Source organism: Agelaius phoeniceus, chromosome 1 (genome assembly GCF_051311805.1).
Source record: "Agelaius phoeniceus isolate bAgePho1 chromosome 1, bAgePho1.hap1, whole genome shotgun sequence".
In the NCBI taxonomy this organism is placed as follows: Eukaryota; Metazoa; Chordata; class Aves; order Passeriformes; family Icteridae; genus Agelaius; species Agelaius phoeniceus.
The window spans coordinates 141,246,605-141,263,082 of record NC_135265.1 but is presented as its reverse complement, the minus strand read 5'-3'; positions in this window follow the sequence as shown (position 1 = coordinate 141,263,082).

The following is a 16,478-nucleotide window of genomic DNA, read 5'->3' as shown; positions in this document are numbered from 1 at the left end:
ATAAAAAAAAAACCATAAATTTTCAGAACTTCAGTGTCAGCAACGATGATCTACTGATTTCGATAACACATAAAATTTGGACATGTTTGACTGACCTGAAAACAGTGTCACAGATGTCTAACTGACCTCCTCCCTCCACCAGGCAGCTGTGAGGGCATAAGGAACTACTAACTGAAACAAAAAACTACTATGTGCTCTTTGATCCTTCAGTAGAGGTCCAGATTCTTGAGCTGAGTATAGTTCAGAACATAATTAAATCAAGGAAAAAAGACCAGAACTCCCATGAACCAGTTCCTGGAAAATTTACTGTACATATATTGACAAACTTCTGCTAACTGATAAAACTTGACTCGGTCACCCACAAACAAACTCCCAAGCCATTTTTGATGCTCAAGAGCATTCAAGTCAGCTGCCCAGTGCTGGCAGCTGGGGGACACTAAGCTGTCTCCCACTGCAGCTGGAGGCATGGGAGACACCCTCAGGCATCACAGGTGAAGCCTATGGTTAAGGAACAGAAGGAGTCTTGTATTCTCAAGGGACAACATACTCCATCTGTAGCCCAAAGCTCAGTTTAAGGACAGAAGTTCAATCTCAGTTTTGTGATCCATGTTTATTTTTGTCCTTCATTTGTGTGATTAGCAAATGGATGCCTACAGACCACTGTACTCCTTTTCATTTTGGTTGAAGGGCCTGAAAAAACTTTTATGTGACTGTTGTGTTGAACTGTCAAAATGATCTGCTACAATGTGGTTGTGAGAGTTTCTGCCTTCAACTTTCAGGTACCTCAGGATCTTTTGTCCTAAAGCCATGTAAAATCCAGTGTTTCATATCTTATTTGTCTGGTTTATGTAGCATGAGAGTGGGAGCATTTGATGTTCTAGGGAAGGATGTGCAACCTTCGCAAAGAAATTGGTATATGATTGTATTTTATAAGTAGGTGTTATCTGAATTTGCTGCATAATCAATATTCTGTATAATACTAACTGATGAGATAAAATTCAATTGTGATATAATTCAGCATTTGCAAATAGAAGCAGGAAAATGCATTAATTAAAAATCTGATGATTTTCTGATGCTAGAGTGTTGTGAAATAGAAATATTATTATGATTCATTTAATCAAAATGTTACTTAGCTGAGGTAATTACATTCAGCCAAAGTCCATCAATACAATGAGCTATCAGTTATATAAACTGTAGTAAAAACAGCTGTATGGAAAACTACTGTAATTGGAAATATTTGATTTTTTTTTCAGGAAACAAGAAAACAATTTTAATTTATTATTTAGTTTAATTTACTGCACCTCTCTAGCTTTGTGTTCTCTTTAAATATTAGTATAGGTATGCTCTACTGTGCTATTATTCTGATCTGTGATGTGGAAAAGTGCCACTAATTTCACAACTTTATTACCTGAGGAAAAAATTACATAGATGCAGAAGATTCTGCAAAGATCCAGAAATCCTTCAAGATGAAGAAGTTTAAGTAGGGCTTTCAAAACTGAGGTTCAGTAGTATTTTGAAATCTTCAAAATATTTATTCCTGCAAATGTTTGTGAGTTAAAGAATATATTAATCGTGATCTTGCAGAATAGCACTGTGCCCAGGTTCCCAGCGTCTACAGAGGATGACAAGAAGACTGGCCTGGCTTTCCACCTGCATTACAACCCAAGCACAGTCTCAGATACTGATGGAGCACACTTTTTAGGACACATGTATTGCATGTGTAAGTGCAATAAAGTATGGCATTTTTGCTGAGGCAAATCTGTACTTTCCATCTACAGGCTACCTATAAAGCAACAGTATACAGAGAAGGCAGCTCTGGGCTCCAGCATTTTATTACAGAACAACCACAGGATTTCCCTGAGATTGAGGAAGATTTTTTTATTAGTTAAAAGAAATTTGGTATATATCTCAGACTTCCAATGAGTATAATTTCCTGCCAAAAAGTCACTGTTATATACATCTATAAACAATTTTTGGATTATATACTAGGAAAAAAAAATGTGTTTAGTAAATCACAAGTTAGTTACAGATTCTGTGTCAATGCACCAGGTAATTTCCTTTGTAATGTATTTTCATGGTTAAAAAGAATGGCACAGTTAACAAGCCTTTTATATAAGTTAAATATGTAGATAAATATCCTAGGCTGTGGAAGTCCTAGATACAGTTCTTTACTATGCTTGCATGAATATTAAACTTGTCATGAATCCCCTCAATTTCTAGATAGATGGTTTTCACAGATTTTCCTGCTGACACTGATCCATTTTGTATGAAGTACTTAAACTTGCATTGCAGCAGATACTGCCAAATACTTTCTCTCTTTAAAAGATGAAACAGATTTTAAGGCAAGTGCATTGAAGGAAATACTTAAGGAAACACTGAACTAGGAAAACATACTTTTTGCAACTGGGCTGTGCATGTGTGCAGTCCTTTGGGAATGTGTTGGACATCTGGCACTTTTGAGAAGCATCAGACCTACTAATGGCAGAATGACTGTGTCATGCATTCATAATAAGTCTGGTGTTTCCATATGCAGTGCGTAGTCTGGATGGTGTGTGCTGATATAGCTCACCTCCCTATGGCCTTACCCAGAGATCTGCTATTCCAGTTAAAAATTCTGTACGCACATCAGAAAGTTGCCTCTGCTAAGTACCTGTCAGATGTAGAACAGCCATCCTATTCAAGTTTTTGAGGTAGGGAAAAAACTCAAAAATTAAGTCTTAGAAAAAAAAAGTATGATATTAGCACCATTTACATTCTCTTTCACTAGATTGATAAATATTTAAAATAAATATTTAAATTAAAGAAGCCTCAAGTGAAGAAAATAATGAAATGCCTTCCAAATGCTGTACGATATGATGTCTGAGACAATTCATTTGGATAATAGGAATTTAACAGAGAGACAATATTGTGAATCCAGTCCTACCATACTCTCAGTTTGTGCCTTAATTGTTTGCACAGAGAGGAACTCTACATAGCCAAACATATCATTTTACTGTGAACTGTGTCAATTTAACTTGTATCTCAATTCATAGCTGTTCAAGTTGTAATTGAAAAATCTAAATGAAATCTAATATATGGAAAGCTGCATATTACCACTCATAATGTATGTAGCATTGAAAATATTGCTAATAATGTTCCAGAAATTATGTTTATTGACAATTGATTTAAGGGGAGTATTATCCAATTTAAAGCCTTGATGTGAATGGAATGTGTTTTTGGAGAATTGGAGAATAAAAGAAAAAGACCTATGGTTGAACTTGCCTTCACTGTGCTAAAGAAAGAACAAAACTGTAGGCAGCTGAGACAAGTAACTGCCTTTGCTGTCATGTCCTGCTGATCATCAGCACTGACTGCAAAAAGAAAATGATATAAACAGGTTATAGGGGCATGTCTCTCCTTAATTTAGGCAATGTCTTCAATAAATCACAGCATGCTTTGAAATAAACTGCTAGGACTCAGTCTGACTGTCAATGTTCCTCTAATAAACCATGCCATGCCTATTTGATATTCATTTAGGCACAGTGAGGACCATCAGAGATAACACCAAACCTCAGAAGCCTTTTGCTAAATCAAAGGTCACAGAACATGCTATAACCTGTCTGTAATAGGCCTCAGCTGAAGTAATTACCTGAACAAATGAAAAGACAAAGAATAAAACTGAAGATATGCCTAAAGTGAAATGTATGTGTATTTATACTAATTATGAGCAGTTTTGCAATGTTTTCCAGCTGCCATATAAAAAAAAAACAACACTGGGTCTACTAAGACATGCAGGATTTGAAATTCATTATGATATATAGATGACAAACTACTGAAACAGGCCGCCTAAGCAGGTTGTAGAATTTCCTTCTGTGGAGTTATTTAACAATAATCTGGACACGATTCTCAGTAAAATTATCTAGGGGACCCTGCTTGAGCAGGGTTAGATGACCTCTAGTGGTCCCTTTCAACCTTACTGATTCTGTGATCCAAGTCCAGATGAGAAAATTACAAAATACTGGGCTTAGCTGTAATCTAGAAGGGTACCAAAATTGAAGTAAGCATATGAAGTGTGAAGTATGAAGATGCAGATGTGTGGGAATAGGGAAAAACACATAGATTCAAATAACCTAGCAGAAGACACTGAATGTGGAGAAGAAGGGCGAGAAAGAGCTGATATAAAGAAAGATCTTCAATCAAATCATCCAGCAATCTGAAAATTAGTTGGATTTACTTTGGTCTTCTTTTAGGAAGGTGAGAAACTTACAACAGTTAGATATCTCCACAGTTTCCATTCAAAATACATAGGTCATCAGTCTTTAGCTTGCAAGGTTCTCATACTTGAACTAAATATTTAGTGTAAATTGAGTATCCAGATATTAATCTGCTTACATCTTATTTAACAAAGAATATGCAAGTGTGAAAACTGAATGTACCAAAATACCAACATACCTTGTTAATAGTGATATAATGTAATTGTTCTGCTGGTCCAAGAAAATTAATTTGAAATTGCAAGTTAGAAAAAGAATTTCGGAGTTAAATAAAATTTAAGACAAGTGAATAAATAAGACAATGTCTTATCTTTTTCAGAAACTTTTTTTTTTTTACTTTATAAGCTTAAAAAAATATTTGATTTTTGCTGAAAGCAAGAAGTAATCAGCTGAAGGTTTATCTTTTTTTCATTCATGGACACACTGTGAATGTTGAGTAGGGCCAGATTTATTTCATGTTTGTGGGAAGAAAAGAGCCCTGATTAGTATGAGCAGGTGCATATTGTCTGTCACAAGCCACCTACGTGGTGATGTTTTGGTTTTATTTAGCAAATCTGGTTCATACTGCTGTGTGTTCAGGTTGTAGTCTAATTGGAAAGCTGGCAAGGAAACATTTGTACTTTTATGACCTGTTTAGAATATGCCAAAGGCTAGCAGTGCTTCACTTATTTAAAAACAACCATAGTACACCAGAGAATTTCTTCCTTTTAGCTGCCAAAAGTGTTTTTGGTCACTAGAGACCTAATCTGCTGATTAAAGAACACAGATGCCCACAAGCTGTAGATAATTCTGATAAACTTGCCAATATCCCAAACAATATACTGGATTCAGTGTAGATTGACAGAGTAAGTAAAAGCCTTAAAATTGTGACAAACGCTGATTAAAAAATTGTGACTCTGATTAATCAATGAATGTAAATTGGTGGCTACTGTGATATTGTGTAATGTAATGAGTAGATAAGTTTTCATAATTTTTCATTCACATCACAGACTGAGATACCTGAGGTCATTAGGTATGGTAAAGTATGCTTCAAGATTCTTGTTAGTATTCCTTTCTTACTTGTAGGGAGTTTTTGCCACTCTTATTAAAAGGAAATGTTATTTATGCATTTAACAAATAAAATTAAACTCTTCAAGATTAATATTATAAATCTAGCAGGAATTGTGCAGTAGTAATTTAACCTTAGTGGGAGTTGGAAAACTGTATGGTAGGCATTCTAAAGGTCTAGATAAAAAAGAAAATGTTAAGAGAGTGGGAACTACAGAACTGTAATATAATTACTTGATTGTCTTTCAATGAAAGGATAAAATTTAGGTAGAATAAATCCTGGAGTTGTTAATTACTTTTATTTTGGGATTTTTTGTTTGTTTGTTATGTGGTATCTTCTTAGAGATCAAATTTCTTATTTTTTAAATATACAATTAAAAAAATAGTTGATTTGGGAAAAAAATATCCCCAGGTATAAAAATCCATTATTGTTTGTAAAAAGCTTAGAAGGAGATGATAAAATCTGAAAATGTTCTAAAAGTTGAAAAAAAGAAAGTAATGAGGTTATTGAAAGAAAGTAGTTGATAGAAAGGTTATTGAAAGATGGAGTGCAGATGCATTTCATTAGTCAGTAAAGAAACTGCACTGGAGGAGGGGAACAGAGATGGGAAAATTGTCTGAGTCACTATTCTTTGACTATGTGCTCCACTTAAGGTAAATAAATTCAGACATTTCTTCTGTGTTAAGGTGAATCAGTTACACTAGGATGGACAAAATAATTTGAATTTTTTTTCCACACTGAATTACTGATAGACTCTTTTAATCAAAGACATCAGAGCAGATGGTTAAGCTTGCTATCAAACAACCATTTATTTACTGAGCAATACATAACATGATGACTGCTCTTTGTTAGAGAAAATTTCCCCTTTCTTATCGAGCAGTTCTGTTACCCTTAGGTCTAGAATGAAAATAGCAGGCATTCACTGCAAGCTGGGATAGAGCTTATCATAGAATCACAGAGTATTTTAGTTTGGAAGAGGCCTTAAAGATCGTATAGTTCCAGCCCTTTGCCATGGGAAAAGAAACCTTTGGGTAGAGCAGGTTGTTCTAAGTCCCATCCAGCTTGACTTTGGACTCTTCCAGGAATGGAGCATCCACAACATCTCTGAGCAGCCTGTTCCAGTGTCTCCCTAACTTCACAGTAAAGAATTTCTTCCTAATACCTAGTCTAAACCTACCTTATTTCAATTTAAAGTTATTTCACCTCATCCTACCACTACATGCTCTTGCTCTCCAGCTTTGTTATAGGCTCCCTTCATCTACTGGAAGGCTGCAATTAGGTGACCCCATGGGCCCACCTCTTGAGGCTGTCCAGGTCCCTCTGGACAGCACCCCTTCCCTCCAGCATGGCAACTGCACCACACAGCTTGGTTTCCTTGGAGAACTTACTGAGGATAAGGGGCACCCAAGCCCAGTGCACAACCAGCTGCCATTTTCTAGAGATGTGAAAAATGACAGTGTCCACAGCCAACTCTTCCACAGTGTCCTTGGTCAGACTGGGGCCCCACTGAAAGGGCTCAGCACAGTGATACCCTGTGAGTTGCAGTAAGCAGGACACCAGGTACCTTTTCGACAAATATTTTACAGTATCAAATTTCTTCTTTATTATAATGTTTTGCAAAATTATTTTCTGACACCAGAATTTAAGGTACTGCCATGTACTTGTTACTTCTACAAACAATTTTATGCCAAGAACATAGTGTTGCAGAATTTGCTTACATGAAACATAAATATTCAAATATTCTATTCCTGCCTGTTCAGCAGTTTATTGTCTATGGTTGCAATGTTGACAGCAAATCAGAGATATCTATTGTTTCTGACCTTATTACAGAATATATTTTATCAATTTCTTTGTGAGACAGGAAGAGTTTACTACATTAAGCACAACATATTATTTTTATTATGTTTTCTAAAATAAGTTATTTTATCAAGTTTCTCTCATTTTTAAAGGCTTGTTAAAATTAAAGAGTTTTTTTATCTATTAACAGAGGGATTTATATTATCAGATCCGTCAGGCATTACTGGTCATATTGTAAAACTGTTTGTTTATATGCTTTACTTACAATTAAGTAATCTTAAAGAAAGTAAACTTGAAGCAAGTTTTTTTAAATGGCAGAGAATTGAAATGAAATAAATGAATGAAATAAAAATACCAATCTCCGTTAATATTTAACATTGTCAATCTTTAACTGAACTTTAAGACAAGTATGATCTGTTTTTTAAGTATTCAAGCACTTTGTCACACTGCAAAAATGTGTTCAATAAGTCAAAATGTTAAAATGAACATTTCAAGAGTGCAATCATTGCTTCAGAGCTTCTCTAACAAAGATTTTAAAGCCACTGCACCAAGAGGAAAGAGGACTAGTTTAATACAGAGGCAAAGTGGTTGAAAACACTTATGACACCCGGTTCTGTCGCTTTTTTCTTCAGCTTTTACACCCATATCTGAGTATGTTTCTAAGTTGGAGGGGGAGGGGTGGGGGTTGGATGGGGGGTTTAGAAATTAGCAAATAATACAGTAGTCCCCTCTAACTTGGTTCAAGTAAAGATTGACTTGTCAGGTATTCTTTTTTTTTTTTTTATGGGGAGTAGCCAAGAGAAGGTCCCTTTAACAGAGTCCATCATCTGTAAAATTGAGGAATGACAAATGATGACGTTGACCTTAAACTCCAGCTGAGCTTTGTTAGCTGCCTCCAAAGCTGAGACAAAAAGCAATTCAATTAGAAAAGAGAATTTAAACAGCATTAATGTTTGAACAAGCAGCATGCCCTTTTAAAAAAGTAACAAAATATTGTAAAGGGCTAAAGTGTAAAATTAACAGATAAATTTTCAGACAGCAAGGACTCGATCAGTTTCCCATGAAGACATTTCCCATGAAGACATTTAAAGCTTCCTAAGTTATCTAAGATATCTACATGGAGCTGACTGGAGATGTAAAATTCATTTGAAAGAACCTGTAAATAAATCTCTGATTGACAAGATTTTGAAATGTAACTGATTTTGTGACAAGAAGCATTTCTGATCAAACCTTGGGCAATATTTATATCACTTGTCTTTTCTACAGTAAATTTGTGTTTTCTACAGTAAATGTGAAGAAAGAATATTTATCATTGACAGACTAATACATAACTTGCCATTATGACATTACTTTTCCTTTTGTCTGTAAATTCATGAGAAACCACTGGCTAAATTTTTTCATACACAGGGAGTTAACAGTTGTGAAAGGTATCAATTTAAAGTGTTACTTATCTTCAACTGCTACACATCCATTGGTATTTTTCCATGACCAGTTTGTTCATATACAAACATTTGAATCCATATTTCAGGTGTGTTCATTTGTTTGCTCTCTATCAAGTTAAACTTTTCTACTGTACTTTTGTTCCATCAAAGCCTTTAAAAATATTTCCTGTTATTCTCATCTGATGATGGCAATATTACTAAAAAAAGCTCCATCCAACCTGAAGAGATCATTAAAGATGTTCTGGCTACAAAAGCATTATTTGAAAAGTTTACATCATATCTGTTTGCATCTTGTCTGTGCCTATTTATCACAGATATCAATGAAGTTAGCACACAAAGAATACAAAAAGAAGCCAGAGTTTACAGGTCATGGATGCAGCACAGAACTCTATATTTGTGCACAAAGTCCTTGGACACAATGCTGAACTTACTGAGTCAGTAGTAAAACTCACAAAGAATTAGGTGGCTGATTAGCAACATTTATACAACAGAATTTCAATAGCTAATGTTTGAAATAGTGTTGTTATTCTCTTCCCTGTAAACTACCAAAATTATGATCTTTGAAAGCTTAAATATTACATACATAATTTTTCTATACCTGTCTATTGTAAACCTGAAACAGTAAAAATTTTAAGAGGTTTTTAATTGTTAATAATTTAATTGATAGAGAACTACTAATCAAGCTATAAAAATAAATCAGGACACCTGACTAGCATAAAATAGTACCTAAATTATCCTTCATCAGAGTACATCTGTATAGGTAAGTCAGGCCAGATATATAGCTTCTAATTTTGCCATAGAGGACAATGCTAATCAGTAGAGAGAAGTGAGCTTTGGCACCCATCATTTCACTGAATTGAAGGCTTCAGATGACATCTGTCATGACTATATTCCACTGTAACTGACACCTTCTGCGAGCGCTTCCAGTAGGACCAACAATAGTGAGGCTGCATCTGGAATTCTGTGTCTGGATCTGCTCTCCTTAGCACATGGAACTCCTGGAGCAGGACCAGCAGAGGGTGACAAAGATCACTAAAGGACTGGAGCATCCCTCCTGTAAGGATAGGCTGAGGGAGCTGGGCCTGTTTGGCCTTGAGAAGAGTGACTAAGAGGGGACCTCTGCTGTTGAATTGGAACAAGCTTTTTCCTTCTCTGATAATTGAGTGTTGAAAAACAGCAATATTGATCTAGGAAAAAGAAGACTTAAAATATAGCAGTGCTCTAGCCTGGCTCCCAGCTAGCTATCATTAATCGGAGAACATGAGATTTTTCATTCAATTACTCCACCAGGATGCCATTGCTCTGTTAGTTTTGTTTAGGGTTAACTTTCAGGGAAAACAAACATGAAATGCTATCTAAAGAGAGACATCTATGCTTGGAAGGCCTTTTGTAATTGCTGGAAAAGGAGGGATAGACTGTGTTTTTTCTCAGCTTAATAGATCTCTCCCAATTACACCTTTGAGTCACATTTAACCGGGTAATGATACTGTTGACATGGTGGACATCTGACTTCTCTTCCAGATGACATGAACAGTAAAGATGCCTTTTGAATCATTGGTATGAAGGGGGCTTTTGGTAAAGTTTTCACAGAGTCACAGTCTTCTATGACAATGCTTATTCAAGAGAAGTCTGAGATAACAGAAAAAATTAAGCAGATTCATTGTTACAGGGGTCGTATGCAGTCTGTCTGTTTTAACTGTTTTGTTTCTTTATGCAGCACATCAAAACATCTTTCAAATGTTGAGTTATGATCCTACCTTTTTCCAAGTAAAGTTTCAATTGAGGTTTAGATGACTGATGAGCATTAGTAAACTTGGAATCACTAAACCTTGAAAAACATTTGGTTTGACAAAAATGTATAATAATAAATAATAAATAATAAATAATAAATAATAAATAATAAATAATAATAATAATAATAATAAAATATTCAGTTAGACAGATAAACTACTTTTTATGTTTCAAATTCAGAAGAATACAGCAAAGAATGAAAATAAATGAAATATAAAATTAAAATAAATCACAGTATCTACTGAAGAAGTAAAGCTTAAAATTGGATACCAGATCAAACTATTTGAATTGAGAATGACTTAAACAAGCTGTAAACTGAATATATTGAATTACACTTCTTTGTATCTTTTTACATGTTTTTAATTAAACAAAAGTAGATTCTAATTACATCTGAAGACAGCAGCTTAGAAAAGAACAAGAAAACTGTCCCAGCAAAGGAGTGATAAAAGCAATTTGAAAGTGGAAAGGATTGCATATGCTTCAGATCTCCCTTCTTGTACTCTATGAGCTTAGAGCTGCAGCTTTCCTTATTTCTTATGTCACTGTCTTGAATATTAGGATGGGCTGCAATTCTCATTATATCAAAACAATTGCTGGAATCGGTGAAAATTTTGCTGCAGAAAAATGGCCAGAAAATTGGGTCCAATTGTCCAGAAACATTTTTTTTCTTTTTCTTTCTTCTACACTCATCTCTCTCATTTTTGAGATTAGGATCTTCTTAAAAATTAAAATAATCTTGATTATTTTATTCTGGTCTGCTTCAGACTCATTTTTATCCACTGAAAGTATTGCCTCAGTGCTGATAACTTTTAAAGAATTATTCCTTATAGAGTCTTTCTGTTTCTTTTGACATTTTCTGTATCTAGAAGGCAATGTTATGATGCATATACCTCAGTGTCTCCAGGTAATTTGACTTCTATATTATTTTATTATGCCTCTTTTCATATTTCTTCTTCTTTTATTAAATATAAAACTTTCTTAGACTCAGCAAAAGCTGCCTCATTCATCACAAGAAAATGCTGTTTGAAAAATCAGATTTGGAGAATATTGATATTACTAAACTTCCTAGGTAGTAAGTTGTTGGAAAATTTGTCTGTTAATGGAATCATGTTGCCATTCCATTTATTATAGTACCAATAGTATTGATTTCTCCTTTAGGAGTTTTGTGTCTTCATCCTCTTTTTCATACAATCTATATTTGCAGTACAGTTCTTTTTGTTTGGTAAGAGGGTTATTTTTCTTTCAATATTTTCAGGCCTGTCTTTAAGAAATTAAAATTTAGTTTCAGTCCAAACATATATGCATGCATGAGAATTAAATAAAAATATTGTCATGTAAAAATATATGTATTTAATTACCATATTTAGTAAGGTCTATTTTTATCCACATTACTGTAAATTTTTATGTGTTACAGAAAGATATGAGTTCAGATATGAGATTTGGCATTCACTGTATATTCTCTGTGCCATGCTCCTGTGGTATCTTGATGCTGTGACATTCATTTTGAAGTTTTCTCTATGTGCCCATGTACCACTCCTGCCTTCCTCAAGGGTATGTCCAAATGATCAATATATAGCCAATTGCAATCATGGTAAATAATCCAAAAAACTGTTGCATAAAAATGATGAACATGATGTGCTTCAACACATATAGAAACTATTTATGTGGATTTAACATGTCAAAATATTAATTAGTTTCTACTTGGAAGTATTTGAGCCTTTTCAAATTTCAAAATTTATTTAATCACATAAAATAAAATGATAAACTAAAATAGAACATAAAATCAAACAAAATCAAATACTGGGTTTTTTTCATTCACATAAATCCATGACTGTATATATATGTGATTTTGATTTGGGCTAAAATTTAATGTTCATTCAGATTAAAGTGCTTTGAATTCTCACAATACTGATGAGATAACTAAGTGAAAACTGTTGATGTTTATGTACATTAACATTTGTCAATTTTAGCAAAATATCCTCACAGACTATCCATGGTAAAGGGATACTGAGGCTATATAAGAAAATTAATACAAATTTAATTTAAAAATATAACCAACAAAAATAATTACCAAGTGTTTTCCATGTCTAAAATCAGACTTAACATTTCAGTCCTAAAATATTGGATAAGTTAAATGGCTTCCATAATCACATTCATCTAGGAAAGTGATGCAGATGTCAGAGGAGATTTACCAAGGGAAGTGGAGAAGGAGCTAAAATGGTCCTCTAGTCAGCACTAAATAGTAAGATAGATGTTCATACCAAATATAGAAAAGGCTTTATTCCTATCTCAGAATTTTCTCAGGGCATATGTATTTCCTACATGATACTACTGTGTATATAAACAGCTTAAAAGCAAACCTGTTCAGGAATTTACACAAAAGTTTTCTTTTTTAGAAAATATTGATTTATTGAGAGTAAGATTCTGAGGAAGACTCAGAGCTGCTCTTATGCTAGCTTACTGCAGAAAGATTAGGAACATGTGAAAAAATACTGAACATCATATGAGAAATACAGGTACAAAACTATTCCTCTTCTAAGAGTTTGTCATTTTACAGGCAGCTGTCTTGGGGGGGTAAACCTTTGGACAGCGTATTCCATTCACACTAAGTGTTGGCTTATTCCACACTTTCAGCTCTGCTTGAATGCCATATCCTAGCTGTGATATTCTTATCCAGGCAGCCAGTGACAGATATTATAAAACTATCTACTGAACAGTTGCTGCTTTGGTGGAATTGTGATTCCAGACATAGTTTGTTTGCTTGTTGTATGTGAGAAACCTGTGAAGAGTGCAATGTCAATGTCTATGTCAGTGCTCTGCATCACAGAAATGCTGCTCTGAGGACTACTTTGGGAAATTATGCTCTCACTAGACCATATTAAGACTCAAAAAACGTTTCTTGAATTTAGCAGATATGTGAAAAAGATTTGTTTTATTGATTATGTTAATTTGATGCAAAAAGTTTAGAAGATTTGCTGTATAATGCTGTCCTTATGTCTTTCTGAGCATTCCTATTATCCACAGTACTTCTCTACAGAATCTGATTTTGTATTATTTCTCCCCAGATGTATTACCTTGTACTTTTCCAAGCTGAAACATCTTTCTTTTTTTCCTGACTGTGTTTCTTCCATCACTTATTAAATTGGTCCCACTGCTTCTCTCAAAAATAGGTGGTTTCCTTACATGCTATTCTTTCAGAATGTAGAATTCAAATTAAGGTACATGCAATACTGAGTAATGATTTTGTGATGATATAGTAAAATATGTCTCTGTTAGAGAAGTATAGAAAAACGCTTTGAAGTACTAAACTTTTTGACAATAAATGACCTATAAACTAAAATAAAATTTTAGAGTTTTTTAAACTGTCTCCTTGCAATGAGGAATTCTAAACATATTTTGTTACTTAGTTTTTAAAAAATGCAGACTACAAATTCTCTGCAAGTACAATCTACAAAACAGAAAACTGCTGTGGGAAGATGACTGGGGATAAAATTAGAGAAATCACTGAAGTTATATTCACATTCTAACATAATGTGAATATAATGTTACCAATAATAGGGAATGAAAAGGTGAACTGCAGTTGCTATTTTCTGGATGGAATGCATTTGGCACACATGAAATTCCCCATGCAACACAACCTGCACCCTTAAGCACATCCTAAGAATGATGGAACAGAAGGTGGAGTGGAGTGGAGAAACTGCAATCATGCTCTGTTGAAATCCTTGCAGGGATGGGAACTCAATGGCATCATGTGGCTGATAGCACCTGCACAGCACCTGCCAACCAAGGCAGATAGAAGATGTCCTGCTGAAATCAGCAACTGTGGCAAAATATTTTTCTGCAAATGAAATTGCTTCATTATAATCCAATTTTAATATTAATTGATGCCTCCATCCCAACATTACTCACCTCCAAGGTACAGCCACTCCTCACTGGGTGTGTGCTCTATATTTTATTAACTATATCTTTAACAGAGAAATGACAGAATTTTCCACCTATCAGTAACACAGGTCACTCAAGCTAAAGTGACTACACCTAAACATAAAGAAATGGTATAAAAGTAAGTTAAGGATGGGGAAAATTTAAAGACTCCATTCTAGCTTCTGGGGTCAGATTGAGCCTCTCTTTTCCCTTGTAGGGATGCATATGAGGTAAGAAACTTACTCTATGTATGTTCTATTATTATCTCTAGCTAACTTTCATTGGTGATTTGAGCCTGTCTGTATATTGCTTTAAATATATTTTTGCAGTCAGTTACTATCAACGACAATTTTTGAACCTTAACCTGCCACAGCATTTTTTTTATCAGTGTCAATTAATTAAGTGGGTTATTCTGTAAACTGTGTTGCCTAAGTCCTGCAAGGGTCCTAGCAGTCAATAGCATACTCAACAAAAGTGGAAGATCCACTAAGGGGTCCCTCTTTCAAAATTGTAATAAAAGATTAGGCTCTGATGTACTGTCTGCACATATGCCTGAACAAGTCAATCAACTGCCCCCAGATACAGTGGACTATCAGTGGAGTCCCCATATCAGGATGCTGACAGGTGGGTAGGTCACAAGGGTTTTGGCTTTCCTGGGGCATTAGCAGACTGAGCAAACATAAAGGGTTCAGAAACGGTTCATTACCCCAGCTGCCACTTTCATGTGACAGCTGGGATAATTAATAATATCAAGATTGTGTTCCTCTATACAGGGATATGACGTTCCCAGTTCAATAGATATAAATGGCAAAACTTAAGATCATACATTCAGAACAAAGAGTACTAATTTTATTTTGAAGAGAGGTACCAAATTATTATTGTAGGTCTGTCACTTACCTGTTAAGTGTGGATCCTGTAAGTGTGGATCCTGTAAGTGTGGATCTTGTACCTTGACTATGTTGAAGAGCAAGGATACCATGGCAAGCTTCTGGGTAGCTCACAACCTTGAATACAGGGAGTAACAAGACACATAGGTAGCATAGGTTGACATCTTTGAGTGTCCAGTATGTGGCAAATGCCTTGCACCTTCTGGAACTATAAAAAATGGATAGCTCATCATATCAGACAGACTGGCCACCTCTGGTCTAATTGATGGAAGCATAACTTGAAGTATCTAAAAGTTTATTTTAGAATGTATACATTTCTTTGCTTCTTAATGAAGCTCAGGTAAGACCAACTGGAATGTTAAAAGATTCATGTTCTGCTACCTATGGAAGAAGGCAGAATTTATTACCACTGAGCTGGAAAATGAGCCTATGACATATGGCTTACATAGCTAATGTAAATTTGAATGAGGAATAAAACTGATTTCTGACTTTACACATCCATAGCTAAACATGGAAGAGATACAAAAGTGCTGAGCTTCCTGCTAAAGTTATAACAAGGTATAACAGCCTGCTGTGGGTAGCCAAATGCAGTAATGAAAAAAGTCACATTCTTAGCAGTGGGATTAGAATGATTAATATTTATACATTATTAGTATTTATGATAAAGTCTAAAATAAAATTTTGTTTCTGCTATTTATTATTTCAAAAGTCATTCTAATAAAAATGTGTTTTCAGAATAAGACTAGATGTTGAAGACAGTCTCTCCTGGATGGGGAGCTTATGTAGCTCTGAATATGCCCTTTCACAGCAGACTAGTAACAGGATGTTTTTTTCATAGTATCTGCAATATTATCACAATACTTTCAGTTCTTTCTCCCTGCTGATTTAGTAATGAAACATATTCTTCAGCACTTCATTGTCAGGCATTTGGAAAGTGCTATGCAAATTATCAGACACTCTTTATTTTCTTTCTTGCTTTTTTGTTTTCCTCATTTATTACCTAGCAGAGAGAGATGGTGGTAAGGATTTAGAATGAGTGACCCTGTAACCCTGTGCTGGTGAAGAGACTTTTATCATGAATGTCAGTGTGTTTATCTATAGGCTGAGCAAGAGACACAGAAATGGAAAGTTTTCCTTGAGATTTACTATGCCTTTGAGAGTGTTACATCTATTCCAGAAAGTAACAGTGAGAAAATTTGATGTCTGTTTTCTGAAATGAAACATTCACTTTTCCCCCAAGATAATGCTGTTTGCTCTTCAGTATTTGAACACTAATGCCTTCTCCATTTTATTGTTTATATTGTTGAGGTGTTTAAAAAATAGAACACTCAAACATGCAGAC